Here is a 15,846-nt window from a genome sequence, read left to right on the forward strand (position 1 = left end):
GAAAAGCTCTTGGCGTGGGAGCAGATGGTCGGGCCTACTTCCTATTTATACGGAAGTGAGGCCGTAGGTGGGGCCCACGTCATAGGTGGGCGTGGATTAAGTCTGTCAGTGCTGCACACGTGCAGTGGGATTACCCAATAGCGATAGCCTTAGAGGGCCTATACTCATAGAAGCTGGGTTACAATACGTAACCCCAGTTCTGCAGGCTGAGGAAGTTCAACATGGAGTCCAGGATACTCTGCATCTTCTACAGGTGCACCATAGAGAGTATCCTGACTGGCTGCATCACGGCCTGGTACGGCAGTGCAATCATATTCCGTTTACTTGCATATAGACTCTTCTTGCACTGTTTCTATTCTATCTGTTTTATTTGTTCTATGTTCTATATATATGTTGCACTGTTGGAGGAGCCTGTGACTTCAGTTTTGCATTGCCATGTCTACACTGAAGCTAATGTACAAATGACAATAAAGCCTTGAATCTTGAATTTACGGTATTTTTTCAAATGACAACAGTAATCTTCTTTCTTTCAGCTTTTTTTGATCATTTAAAAAAATATTTATTCAGTTTTTCTAGAGGTGTATAACTATTCTAACAATTAATATATGTTAAAAGAAAAAGATTTCTTGTAAAATTACAGATTTTCTTTGGCAAAAAATGTGATAGTTAATGTAAACTAAGGCTTTTGCAAAGTAAAATGACATTCTTTTCTTTGTGTTTTACTTGTAAATGGTCTTAGATACACGGTACTTTTTTGTAATAATAAAAGTAATTTTATGTATTTTACCTTTTTTTTATCATTTTTTAAAGATAATTATTCAGTTTTCTAGAGGTTTATGACTCTATTCTAACAAATAATATATGTTAAAATAAAAAGATTTCATGTAAAATTACAGTAATAGAGGCTACTTGTGGTAAGGTAAGTAACTTTTTTTTTACATGTTATCTCCGTATTTTATTTTACAGTTTTTTTCCTTTTTTTAACGGACATTTTCTGGCGCCTACGGGGGCGCCAGAAAATTTCCGTTTTTTTACAATTTTTTTTTTTACAGTGTACCATTCAAAGCTGTGTGATTTATTCTGAGTCTAGCTATCATGATTTCCTCCCTTCTGTTTCTTTCTTTATAAATATTAATTGTGATTGTCTTTTGTACTTTATGATACTCTTTGCCTTTCTGGTCTTTCTCCCACCTTTTCTGCCAGATCTCCATCCCTTTTTTCTTAATTACTGCTTTTCCTTCTCCTTTACCAAGTTGAACTGGTAATGTTATTTCCTTTTGTAGTGCACTTTTGCTAATTTATCAGCACACTCGTTCCCTTTCACCCCCTCATGTGCAGGCACCCAGCATAACTGCAGATCTATACCGCCTCTGTGCAGTCTTAACAGGCTATGATTCAGTTCTATGAGAATGTCTTCTCTGACAGTTGTTGTTGATTGTATGCTTTTTAATATGGATAATGAATCTGTGCATATCACCACCCTATCTGGTCTGACCTCTTCAACCCACTGTAATCCTATTATTACTGCCAGCATTTCTGCTGTGTACACTGATAATTGATCAGACGCTCTTTTTGAAATCGATATTTTAAAGTCTGGGATGTATATACCAACTCCAACACACTCTTCCTTGTTCTTAGAAGCATCTGTGTACATTTTTAGGTAATTGTAGTACTTTTTGTTCAGATACATACTCGTTTTAATTCCCACTTCATTTATTTGCCACTCTTTTTTCCTTTCTATGAAACTCACATCTATTTTAGCTTCTGGGAAAAGCCATGGAGGAACACTACTAAATGGGGTTGCTTTGGCAAACGTGATGGTCTCCACTCCATATACCTTCGTTCTTTCCTTACTTGTCCAGCCAAACCCACGTCCCTGGAACTTTGCATATTCCTAGCAATCCTGTAATATTCCAACCCAGTCTCACGGCATTTCGTGTTATTAGTCACGAAATTATTTTTTTTTCGTGTCACACAGAACGATTTTAAATGCAATGTATTTCTATTGGTAGTATGTTTCGTGCCTGCAACACGTCTTTTTTCCTTCTAATTTGTTATTATTTGGTGCAGGCACGAAACATACTACCAATATAAATACATTGCTTCTAAAATCGTTCTGTGTCAGAATACTTAAATCTGTATTTTTTTAAATGTCTTTTTCCTTCTAATTTGTTATTATTTACATTGCTTTTAAAATCGTTCTGTGTGACACGAAAAAAAATGGCGAAATCGTGTTGGTGAACACGAATCAATAGATTAATTTCGTGACTATAACACGAAATGCCATGAGACTGTGTTGAATATTCTGTTTGTTTTAAAGGTGCATACCGCCACCTACTGTACATGAGTGTGATCCCTGTCATCTTCGTTTCAGGATAACAAACTCCATCTCAACGTCAGCAAAACCAAGGAGCTGATTGTGGATTACAGGAAGCAGCAGAGAGAGGGACACGCCCCAATCGCCATCAACGGGACTACGGTAGAGAGAGTCAGCAGCTTCAGGTTCCTCTGTGTCCACATCACTGAGGACCTGACATGGACTCACCACACAAACACCATCACCAAAAGAGCTCGACAGCTCAACATGGACTCCAGGATACTCTGCAACTTCTACAGGTGCACCAGAGAGTATCCTGACTGGCTTCATCCAGTGGCGGAGCCAGGACATTTTCAGTGGGGTGACCAGGATGGAACCAGGGATCATTTTGGGGTGGCATTGAAATCACTATTATATGAACATAAAAATACATTTCACTATAAAATAAGGGGTTATTTAAGGCACCTACAACACACCTCTACATTATTTGGGATTAAGCTATAGTGGTGGAATAGATCAAATAATATCCAGTATATCTAACAATTTTTTTCTTATTCCCGCAGGCAAAGTAACAACGAAACTAACATTATACAAATGTAGTGCAATATACAGACTGTTTAGCTTATGGTGATCAGCAGCCCTATGAGCTCATTCTCTCAGGAATACAGAGACACACACACATAATTTAAATAAGAGTTTTTAAATTAAATGATTGGTTAAGAATAAACATCTTAAAGTAAATAACAATAAACAAAAGCCCTTAACCCTGTTAGGCCCCCGGTTGTAATTTTACAACATTACTTTAACCTCTTAAGCACGGCGGTCCCCCCATTGGACCCCTCCCACCGTTTTGTTTTCGAGATAATGTCTCAGGGCTTCTTAACATTTATGAAACTATTAATGTGTAGCACCAGATTAACGGGAAGAATCTCAGCTAACTGAAGATATGAACCATTTTTACCAAAACAAAACACAAGTCTCATAAGAAGGGTCTAAATGACCCCTGAGCGAAACAATTCTAACGCACTGTGGCACACAATTCAAGATAAAGATACCCTTATTACTTATCGTAGCTGCACATACAATATAGCCTATTAAAGCTGAGACTCCACTGATTATTTACGTATAGTATCATCACTGAGCGATCCGAACTTGCGACAGGGGAAGCAAACACAGACATCACAACACGTACCTTTACGGAGCTTTTACGGCAGATCGTCTCACCGTAGCTGTCAATTAGGTCAAAAGACGTGTTCAATGGCATTAAAACGAAAAAAAAAAAATCTACAACTGTTGATCCATAGGTTGATAATGTACCTGTGCCTTTTAAAAAATTATTTATAATCCATAATTCCATTTTTTTATGTAAAAATCGGAGCGGAAAAGTTAGCTGCTAATGGTAGCCACCAGAGTGTATGCAGCTTCCGGTTTTGGTAACGCGTCACTCTCACTCCTTATTTGTTAACGTTTTGGTGTGTATATAACTTTCCCTCGATTCCATAGAGTGGCGAAGTCCCTCCCCTTCCGGTGGACCTCCATGGGACCTTATTTCGGAAAAATTATGTATTGAAGTCAATGGAGAGAGAAAGATTATCTTTCGATCCCGTTTGAATTGTGCCACGAATTACACATATGATGTTTGTCAATTTAAAAGATAATTTTGCAAGTCAAAAAAAAAAAAATGTGTCGTAAAACTGTGAAGTAACACATTTGTTTGTGTGAAACGCTCAATGAACTACATCTCTGGTCAACAACACACGTCACCAAGATGGCCGTCACTACTGTCTTGTCAACAAAACGATTGACTATCCTCACTATCACCACAATGAAACACGTCCTGAAGAATGTCATGCAAAGCTGCCTGCCTGCCTTCCTTTGATTCTCTCTGAACTGCCTGGTCGTTTTAATGTTTAATGTCAACCATTTGTGCAGATAGCATGAAGTAGAGAAGATCGCCGATGCTAACGTTAGCGTTAGCATTTCTCCCCCGGGCTTAAATGGTGTATTATAGAATGATCACACCGGTGACAGTACTATTCAAAGGGTTCACAAAATATGACTACTACTCTTACTGTTTAACATTTTGGGTTACTTAATGTTACTTCATGTTAAGGCTAATAAAAATGACAAGGCTGTAATGCTAACTAACGTGCTAGCTACTAGCTAGGTAGCTAACTTGATCAAGACACTCCTGGTCGTTTCATCAGACGGGAAGCAAAATAACGAGCAAGACCCATTGCTGGTATAATAACAACCTGGTACTAAGCACACAGGCATCTTGTTAAAGTTATCTTATCTTAGCCAGCGCCATATAGATAGATTATATCTATATTGCGCTGATTTTAGGTATCTGAATGGTGGAGGAAAACAATTGTGACATCACTTACGCGACTCTGGGATTTGTAGTCTTTCTAGTTACGTATTTTTCATAGTCTTATATTTCAACAGTTTTACGACAAACTGTGACTTTTTTGACATGGAAATTATTTTTTAAGATTGACAAACATCATATGTGTAATTCATGGCACAATTCAAACGGGATCGAAAGATAAGTTTTCTCTCCCCATTGACTTCAATGCATAATTTTTCCGAAATAAGGTCCCATTACCCGGAAGTAAGTGGGCGTGACTTCGCCACTCTATTGGCTCTAGCGGTTATAAAGAGATTTCATTCATCAAAATCGAGTAAGGGGGGCCAGAGATAGGTCAAATCCACCCAAATGACCCCAGAAGTGGGGGTTTTTGGCTAAATCTCTCTAAAAAGGTCAAATTTAACTTGTTTTGCATCAATCTTGATACAGGGTACTTATTATATGTTGTACTTTGGATTCCTAAAGCTTTTAGTCTACTAACCCATCATCCAAGGGTAGTTTTCACTATAAGTAAAAAATAATTTTTGGACGGACACTATAATTTACAGTTTTTTACTATGTAAAATCTGAATTTTCTTTAAAATAAAAAACATCTATATTGATTCTGACTTTTCTACATCCAACTCACAGGTTTATCATTACTTTGAGAATAAAGATTATTAATTTAACCCTTTTAGAAGGGAAGATATGGTCATTTGTTCTGGGAATGTCATTTTCGAGCCTGAGACCTGAAAAACAGGCTCAGGGCTTAAGAGGTTAAGCTATCCAAAAAAGTCAGTAAATGTTTTTGTTTTTTTAAAAGACTACATTTACATAGTCAAAAGGTCCTTTTGTTCAGCCTCACAATGCTATTGGGTAGTAAATGTGTTTATAGGTCCCAGCGGCCCAGAAGGAAAGCCAACAGGATTATCAAAGACCCCCATCACCCCAAAAACAAACTGTTCTGTCTGCTGCCAGGCGATACCACAGCATCAGGACAAAGACCACCAGACTCAGGGACAGTTTTATCCCACAGGCCGTAAGACTCCACTGTAAGAAACGTACCGTGAAATTCACAGTATTTAACTGGCAGCAATTGACAAGTTACTTATTGTAATAATTACAGTAAGTAACTTGTCAATTGCTGCCAGTTAAATACTGTAAAATTAATTACAGTAGTAACTTGTCAATTGCTGCCAGTTACATACTGTCAAGGTAATCACAGTATTTACAAGTTTTTTTATTTACAGTAACAGTGTAAAATGAAACACAGTAACTTCCAAGTACTGTATTTGTAACTTCCAAGTACGGTATTTGTGTTTACGGTTTGAAGTAAAAAGATATGATTCTACACTGTATTGAAGTAAACATGTATTATTTTGAATTGTATTTTAGTAAACATGTATTGTTTGAACTGTTTTAAGTAATCACAACTGTTTTAGGTAATCACAACGGTTTTGGGTAATCACATATATAGAAATGATATTCTTACTTTCAACTCACTGACCCAGAGATCCTGTTTCACACACACACCGCTCCTTTTCACCCCTACACACAGATGTTGTTTTTAAGGTCGTTAAAGACATCATTAAATATGGGCACAAAGGTTAAATGTCTGAGAAGGAATAGTTTATGTGAAAAACTCCCATGGGAAAGTAATGGAGTGAAGATCGGGGCAGAGATAAGAATTGACTTTTGACCTTGTGAAACTTTGGAATTTCACGTTCTGGTCAGAACTATTGAACCCGACCAAAAGTGAATTCAGCCAGTAAGGACACTTGGGGGATGTGAGCAGCTCATACAGCCCCTCCTCACGGACTCTCTGATTCGCTTGGGAGTAAAATGGGAAGGAAGAGTCGACACATCTCCGCCCCAAAATAGGGATATGAATACTGTTGTTTTTGTATGTAAAAATGCTTCTGGTTTGTTGAAAGCTGGTGCTAGAAGACGGTAAACCGCATCACAAACCTGGAGTCCATACTTCTCGTTTTCTGAAAGCTGGTCTGTCTACCTGTAAAACCGCATCACAAGCCTGAAGTCCGGAGTACTCTGTATAACTTGTATATGTGTTTGGTTTCCTACCAGAAGTAAACTCAGATAATTGTTATAACTTTTGATTCCGGTGTTTTCAATTCCTTTCTTTATTTAATAGAGATTTCAGCCTCATCCAACGAACGGCGCGTAGCAGAGGGGGTGGCTATCAGCCACCACAATAGGTGTTCTGCTCCAACAGGTTATAGTGTTTTACAGCAGTAGTGTTATAGCTGTAAAATAAAACACAGTAATTTCCAAGCATTGTATTTTTGTTTAAGGTAATAGTATTTTAACTATAAAATAAAACACTGCCATTTAAAAAGTACTGTATTTTTGTTTACGGTAATAGTGTTTCAATTGTAAAATAGAAACTTTAATGCTATAATTTTAAGTTACAGTATCAGTATTGTAACTGTAAAACAATTTCTTTATTATAGTATACTTCATGTCATGCTGGTAATTTACAGATTACCAGAAATTCTTGACACAATTTTAAAGCTCACCAATAACTGCAGGGAGACAGCAAACAATACATTTTAACAATTTATTCTTAATTGTTGAACGGTATCAAGAACATGTATTTTCTTGTTCTAAATGGGTGAGCATATGGCTACCACAAATGTAGTCTTCCATTGCATATCCCATGTACAATTATCTTCCATGTCTTATAAACTGTGCTTAACTGACCAACAGCTGCAATTCCTACACTTATTAAATATTTTCCTCCATAAAACAATGGATATTAATATCCAAAAACATGGAGATTGCATTTTTAAAACAGTGGCGATAACGAAACACAAAAAATATGAAGCCATTTCTTCTGCCAAGCCATTTTAGAGACGTGCTGTAGTTGAAAAGGTGTCACGACCTCGACACAAACTGGAGAAACCAAATGCACGACCCAGAGACACAGTCTTGAATGTAACACAATTTTTCTTTTTAACCCTTTAACTGCCAGACCAAGAAAAAAGCTATTGAAAAATTATTTGTTTGCATTTTTTTATCAAATGGGCCACAAATAACCACAAACAATTTTATTTTTTTTGACTGACCACACAGTTTTGTTTTTATGAGCCTCTACCAACTGGTCGAGCTGGCCTTCTATGGTAAAAGTGCATTTTCAACAATCATCATATACAGTACAGTATTTGTATGCATCAAACTCAAATAAAACACAAACTCAAATACATTTGTTTCTTTTATGGAAAATGAGCAATATATACAACCAGATATATTCATAAAAGATAATAAATTATAATTGTAAAAAAAAAAAAATGGAAAAAAGTAATGTAAAGTGTTTTTCATAATAAAAAAAATACTTGCTCATCTTACTGTATGCTGAATTGGCCTAACAGGAAACCACTGGCCTAACAGCAAATGTCTATATCCTGTGTTGGCCTAACTTGCTCATCTGTGTGCATGAAAGGTGCTATATAAATTATTATCACTCTTTCACTCTGAGACTCAGGCAGTAGGCCTACTAGATTTAGTAATATTACCATGAATCTAGCTATGTATTTACCATATTTTATTGAAAAACATCTCTGAAACTCTGAAAAAGTCATATTGCTAGTTTACCATAAAAGGCCAATTTGACCAGTTGGTTGAGCATATTTTCAAAAAAATAATTACAACCTTGTTAAAACTTTTTTTGTGCATCAAGTTATCTAGCTATGCGGATGACACACAAATTTACGTAACAATTTCACCAGGAGATTATGCTCCAATTCAAACACTGAGTAAGTGCATTGAACAAATCAATGACTGGATGTGTCAGAACTTTCTCCAATTAAACAAAGATAAAACTGAGGTAATGGTTTTTGGAGCCAAGGCAGAACGTATCAAAATTAGCGCTGAGCTTCAGTCTGCAATGTTCAAAACAACAGATAAAGCCAGAAATCTAGGTGTAGTCGGAGGTTGCGGTCGAATACTCCAAAAAAACAGCTCCTAAGTTCTAACCCTATCGTCTATTCCTTGACCTCGGAGTGAAACGTCATGGGGTTAAGGGATAGTGGATAGGAGAATTCAAAAGGATTTAGGAGAAGAGACTGCGGTACTTTAGAGAATCCGACTGCACTTTCACTATCCGACGTGTTTATGATGCGCCAGCGGAGGTCATAAATGTGCGCCTGCTGCTGTGGGTAAACTATGGAAACTACAGTTTTCTAGACAGCGGACTACAACATGGATGTTTAATAAGAACGAGGGACTACTGTAAACTCATCTAGAGACTCTGCACCGTGCTCTGATGCTGTTGTTTTATGCTTTATGAACGGGGACAACAGAGAAACATATTCTTCATGACCAAAGTTGGAATTGAAATAAAAAAGGAAAGTGAAACTTATGCTCGTCACCCTCTCCCTCCGGTCCACATTAATACAAATGATCCCAATAGCCTACGTATGATTGTATGAAAAGATCTTAAAATCAATACAAATGTATTTATTATAAACGTTAGTCCTTAACATCTATCACTGTGTATATCACCATTCAAACATCTTTTAAAAGTTGAACAAACCCCACACAGCTCAGTAAAGACTGTGAAATGTTGACTTTATTTGATCATTTCAGTAAAAACTAACGTTCATATTTCTCTTTTTGATTATAATACTGATGAACGTTCAAAACAAAGCACTTTGGCAACTTACCACATACGTTTTAAAATGCTTAATAAGCACCGTAACTTTCATGATATCATTTCTCGTTCATAATCGGTTGTTTCCGTGAACAGCCGACTGTTGTGTGACGGCAAATGCCGCGGCCGCAAGGCATTGTGGGGCAGCATTTTCTCCTCTCCTTTCGGTTAGGGAGGTCCAGTGGTTCCTAAGCTAAAGGAGGTTATAAAGGAAGTTTGAAACCTCCTTTCCTTTCATTTTAGAGAATTCGAACGGCACTTATCATGGCTGCCACTGAGGGACTTCCGGGTCATTTCACTCCGTTAGGAAGGTTCCTAAGCTAAATGGACTATTCGAATGCAACCATGGACTCTGACCTGAGTTTCAACAGTCACATTAAAACAGTTACTAAATCAGCCTACTATCACCTAAAGAACATATCTAGGATTAAAAGACTAATGTCACAGCAGGATTTGGAAAAATGTGTCCATGCTTTTATCTTCAGTAAACTCGACTACTGCAATGGTGTCTTTACAGGTCTCACTAAAACATCTATTAGAAAGCTGCAGCTAATTCAGAAAGCCGCTGCTCGAGTCCTCACTAACACTAAGAAAGTGGATCACATCACTCCTGTTCTGAAGTCCTTACACTGGCTTCCTGTGTGTCAAAGAATAGATTTCAAAATATTGTTGCTGGTTTATAAAGCTTTGAATGGTTTAGGCCCAAAATACATGTCTGACCTACTGCTAAATTATGAACCATCCAGAACTCTCAGGTCTTCAGGGACTGGTCAGCTCTCTGTCCCCAGAGTCAGAACTAAACATGGTAAAGCAGCATTCAGTTATTATGCTCCAAATATCTGGAACAAACTCCCAGAAACCTGCAGGTCCGCTGCAACTCTTACTACTTTTAAATCCAGGCTGAAGACTTTTCTTTTTGCCGCTGCTTTTAATTGAACTATTCACATCTTAAACTGCACTGTAACTTTTATCCATGTATTTTTTCTTTTAATGTTTATTTTATTATATTTTCTTTTTAATGACTGATTTTAAATGCCATTTTCTTAATGTCTTCCATTTTTGTAAAGCACTTTGAATTGCCTTGTGTTGAAAGGTGCTATATAAATAAACTTGCCTTGCCTTGCCTTGCCTAATTATGTTCAGTCAGTACTCTGACACTAAAATATGTCAAAAATTATATGGTTACATTACAAAAGTTGACTAAAAAGAGTGATTTCTTCAGCAGTGATTTTTAGCATGTCAACTTTCTCAGAAGAAGCTAGCTGAAGGGCTTTCTGTTCAAACCACAGTGACATCTAGAGGTTGTTTTGTGCATAACATGTCAACCAAAGGGTAGAGCTGGCTGAATATTTTTTTTCCAACAAGATATCAAGACACAAAATGTGCTCTACCAAATGGTGGCGCTGGCAGTCAAAGGGTTGTCAATGAACAGAAAATCCCTCTTAACAGAGCAAGTACTGGAATAACAAAAAAAACACTCACAAGGAGGAACAAATTAAGCGTAACAAGAGAACTTAACATTTCTCGAAGCTTCAGTTAAAGTGACTAGTGATGGGCAAATGAAGCTTTGAATGAAGCATCGAACCACTTGGACAATTGTTTCGAAAATAGGTTCATTTCTCGAAGCTTCAGTTACAGCGACCTCTCCTGGCGAAGTGCAAGGCTGCAGTGGGTTTAAAGCTGTGACGTGCGGCAGAGGTTATGGCTGCCTCCCCTGATGCTTTTTTCATTGCCGTTGTATGATGAGACCAGCGAGCCTAAATATCATATATACGTGAAATAAGTTATTTAAAGACTATGGATGGCGAGGATAAATGTAATAAAGGGATCTACAAACATTACATTGGTGACCTACAGTGAGATGATAAAAGGCATGCGTTTATGGCGCATTTCCACTACACGGCCTCGCTCGGCCCCGCTCGGTATGGCTGGGCCTCGTTAGGACTGGCTCACTTTATGGCGCATTTCCATTACAGTTTAGGAACTGGGGTAGTATCTATAGTAACGCAGTGTAGGCGGAGCCGTGACGTGATCTTCAGAGAACTCCAGAAAAACAACACAGCCGTTAGCTGTTAGCCCTCAGAGCTCACAGCTCCTCATATATGTTCAGAAACTAGACACAAGTTAAACAAGTACAAACCACAGACTGCCTGTGTCATGGTGAATACAGTCGCTGCTTTATTTATGTCTGTATAGGCCGTTATTGTGAGTGTGGACGGTCGGAGCATATACTGCGTTAGCTTAGCCAATCTCCATTTAGAACACACGCATTTTAAAAGGTTTTTCGCCTGCCGTCTGTCTGCAGACTTGACAAAGCATTCATTCATGGTTTTTACTAACCGGTATCAGTATGTTGTTACTTCGGCATCATTTTGAAACGTGTATTACAATTAAATCACGGTCAAATATGTCCATCTTGTTGTAGTTGTAGCCCCCTTGCCAGCGATGCTCTCTCTAGTTTAGCATACTCAGCCCGACTCAGCCTCGTTGTCTCTGGCCCTAGACCCGCGATTTTATGAGGCCAGAAAAACTGTGAATTAGGACCCGCCGGCCGGTACTAGGCCAAGTGGAAACGCAACCAAAGACGGGCCGCTGACGTCACAGCCCTCTTAAACCGTGCTCCGCGCTGTAGTGGAAACGCGCCATTAGTGCCCGCTTTCCAGCCAGTTTCTGTGGAGTGACGCATTCTGAGGTGAGGCAGAGCTCATCTGTGCCTCACCTTACCCCACAGTAACTGGCTTGAGCGCGCTCACAAAATAAGTGCCCGCGCTAAATTAGTGCCCGTGCTCCAGCAAGTTACTGTGGGCTTACGAGAGGCAGAGCACGTCCCTGCCTCACTTCTCATCGCTCCCGTAGCGGAGCTCGGCAAATTTGCTGATTTTGACTATAAAAAGCGATTGGAATCATACATAAATCACACTTACAACACAGATCAGTGGAGACATTTTATTATTATTACTATTTAGTTTTTCTTTAGTTGTTTTTCCGTTACATTGGAGTATGACAGGTGAGGTTCTGCCTCCCCTGACTGCACGTCGCTGGTTTAAAGGTCCCATGTCATGCTTTTCCGGTTATTACCCGTCCCCTTGTGTGTTATGAAGGTTTTTATGCATGTAAACGGTCTGCAGAGTCAAAAACCCTCAAAGTCCACCCTGCAGCGAGTAAAACTCTAACACAGAAAAGACCTCCCCAAAAGGCCTCGTTGGAGATTTCTCATTTTCCAATGTTTACTTCCTGGGTACTCTGACGTGGGGATACCCAGAGGCCACACCCTCTGCCAGCCTTTCACGAAACAAAGCTTCCCAAACCTTTCAGCGATTCATGCCGGATATGTATAGCGTAGGGCACTGAAGAACGATGCTGTTCCTACTTTGTTTGGACCAGCGGGAGATTCGGGTACACAACCTGTAAGTATTCATTGTTGTTTGTGTATTTATGATGTTCAAAACAAACAAGGTATCTACTCCACAAGGCTTCAAGGCAGCATGGAAGGAAACGCAAGGCCAGGATTCCAGCCCGTGCCCCAGCAGCCATGGTCCCGGCCCCAGCAGCCATGGTCCCAGCCCCAGAAGCCATGGTTCAAGCCCTGGTTCCGGCCCCAGCAGCCATGGTCCCTCCTCTAGTCCCATCTCAAGTCCCATCTCCAGTCCCTACTCAAGTCCCTTCTCTAGTCCCTACTCAAGTCCCTACTCAATTCCCTTCTCAAGTCCCCTCTCTAGTCCCATCTCCAGTCCCTTCTCCAGTCCCTACTCAAGTCCCTTCTCTAGTCCCTACTCAAGTCCCAACTCAAGTCCCTACTCTAGTCCCTTCTCTAGTCTCTTCTCAAGTCCCTTCTCAAGTCCCTTCTCTAGTCCCTTCTCTAATCCCTTCTCCAATCCCCTCTCTAGTTCCTTCTCAAGTCCCTTCTCTAATCCCCTCTCTCTTCTCTAGTCCCTTCTCAAGTCCCCTCTCAAGTCCCTTCTCAAATCCCTTCTCATTTCCCTTCTCTAGTCCCTTCTCAAGTCCCAACTCATGTCCCAACTCCATGCTTTGTTCCGTTGGGGGTTCTGCTGGGGGTCCTGCCAACTCCATGTCCTGTGCCGTTGGGGGTCCAGCCGACACCTGTTTCGTCGGGGGTCCTTCCAACTCCATGTCCTGTGCCGTTGGGGGTCCCGACGACTACTGTTCTGCCGGGGGTCCTGCCAACCCCTTGTCTTGTCCCTTTGGGGGTCCCGCCGACTACTATCCTGCCGGGGGTCCAGCCAACCCCATGTCCTGTCTCGTTGGGGGTCCCGCCGACTACTGTTCTGCCGGGGGTCCTGCCAACCCCATGTTCTGTTCCGTTGGGGGTCCCACCGACTACAGTTCTGCCGGGGGTCCTGCTAACCCCATGTTCTGCTCCGTCAGAGGTCCAGCCAGCTCCGAATCCTGTGCAGTCAGAGGTCCCGCTGCCACCAGATCCTGACCCGCTGGGGATCCCGCCTACACCATGTCCAGTTCTGTTGGGGGTCCCGCTGACACCTGTTCCGCCGACACCGTGTCCTGTTCCGCCGGTGGTCCCATCAACACCAGCCCTTGTTCCGTCTGAGGTCCAGTCGACACCAGCCCTTGCTCCGTCCGGGGTCCCACTGACACCAGCCCATGTTCTGTCTAGGGTCCCGTCTATGCCTGTCCCGTCAGGGGTTCCCTCTACACCTGTCCCGACAGCTCCGGTTCCTGTCCGGCCGACACCGGTTCCTGTCCCACAGGGGGTCCCGCCATCTCCAGCTCCCAGAGCTCCCGATCCCTGTACTCCTGCTCCGGTAATCCAGCTGACCCCATCGTGGCCTTCTTGCCCATCCTCCGGAGCTGTCCCGGCACTGCCTTCCTGCCCGTCCTCCGGAGCTGTCCCGCCTCCGTCCTGCTCGTCCTCCGGAGCTGTCCCGGCGCTGCCTTCCTGCCCGTCCTCTGGAGCTGTCCCGTTGCCGCCTTCTTGCCCGTCCTTGTTCCCGGCCCCCTGAGTTCCCCAGCCGCGGCCTTCGCCCTCGAGCCCGGCCCCCTGAGTGCCGCGGCCTTCGCCCTCGAGCCCGGCCCCCTGAGTTTCCCAGCCGATGCCTTCGCCCTCGAGCCCGGCCCCCTGACTTTCCCAGCCGCTGCCTTCGCCCTCGAGCCCAGCCCCCTGACTTTCCCAACCGCTGCCATCGCCCTCGAGCCCGGCCCCCTGACTTTCCCAGCCGCTGCCTTCGCCCTCGAGCCTGGCCCCCAAATGTACCCCGTTGAGGCCTTCACCCCTGTCTTCGGCCCCCTGAGTTTCCCCGCCGCGGACTTCCCTGCCCTTTTGCCTTGCCCCCGGGCCGTCTTCCCGAGACCACCTCCTCGTTCTCTACCATGCCCCCGGGCCGTCCGCCCGAGTCCCCCTTCTCGGCCTCTGCTTTGCCCCCGGGCTGTCTGCCCGAGTCCCCTTTCTCGGCATTTGGGTCCTGCCTGCTTCGCTCAACCCTGACAGATTCCACATGGCTCCTGCTTTGAAATACTGACTTTTGAACCTTGACCTCGGTGTATGTTTGAAGGCTTATAATTAAGCAACAAAAGGGACTACAGACATGGGACATACTGTTATAGAGAGCTCTTGACCTCAGCTATCATGTGAGTATAGTCAACACTGGGGGTACTGTCAAATTTGGGTCAAATATGGTTAAAATGTATTTTCACCCATTTCACAATTTGATATTTAAAATCTGATTACACAAATGTGTTTACCATCCCCTTAACCCAGGGGTCTCAAACTCAAGGCCCGGGGGCCAAATCCGGCCCGCGACTTCATTTTATGTGGCCCCGCAAGAGCTTGCAAAGAATATAATACGTTTATTATACGGTTACATGCCACTTTACAGAAGCAGGTTGCCCATAAACTACATGTCCCACAATGCATCTCGTTTTGTGACATGCGCACTGAAGAGACTTGCAATTATTTGCCCTGGACTTCTGCTTTCAGACGTAGTTAATTACTAAGTTATTATCCTATCCGATAATAATCCAATTCAGAGCCAATAATGTAATATAATACATTATTTTATATATATATTATATATTTATATAGTTACAACCGGCCCTTTGAGTGCAACCTTTATGCGAATGTGGCCCGCGATGAAATTGAGTTTGACACCCCTGCCTTAAACCCTCAGTGTATTTTTTATTCAGTATTTATAACTTCCAATTTTAGGAAAAACACTAATATATTTAAAAATTACAATTCCCTAGAGACACGCTATGCAGCTTGGTACAAATCAGCGCCACAGTTGTACTGTAGTTCTTCCGGTTTGCAAAGACATAGGGTCTTAAAAATATATATCTACTAAGTATATAACATATCTAGTATAGCCAAACTAGTAATTACACTGCATCAAGATTATGTATATTAAGAAAAATATGTTGGTTTATTTAAGATATTTTAGATATTTTAGCTATTCTAGAAATGGGTTTTTTCGGTTGGTTCTTTCTTTTTTGGTTACTGTGATCTTCTACAGTACATTGTTGGTTACTGTGAATATC

At 41.5% G+C, this 15,846-nt stretch overlaps 1 pseudogene; it reads right to left on the bottom strand.

Annotated features, from left to right (window-relative positions):
* The window catches only part of LOC117477309, a 44,525-nt pseudogene that overhangs the window by 27,475 nt on the left and 1,204 nt on the right, over positions 1–15,846 (bottom strand).

The sequence above is a fragment of the Trematomus bernacchii genome, unplaced genomic scaffold (genome assembly GCF_902827165.1).
Source record: "Trematomus bernacchii unplaced genomic scaffold, fTreBer1.1, whole genome shotgun sequence".
Taxonomy (NCBI): Eukaryota; Metazoa; Chordata; class Actinopteri; order Perciformes; family Nototheniidae; genus Trematomus; species Trematomus bernacchii.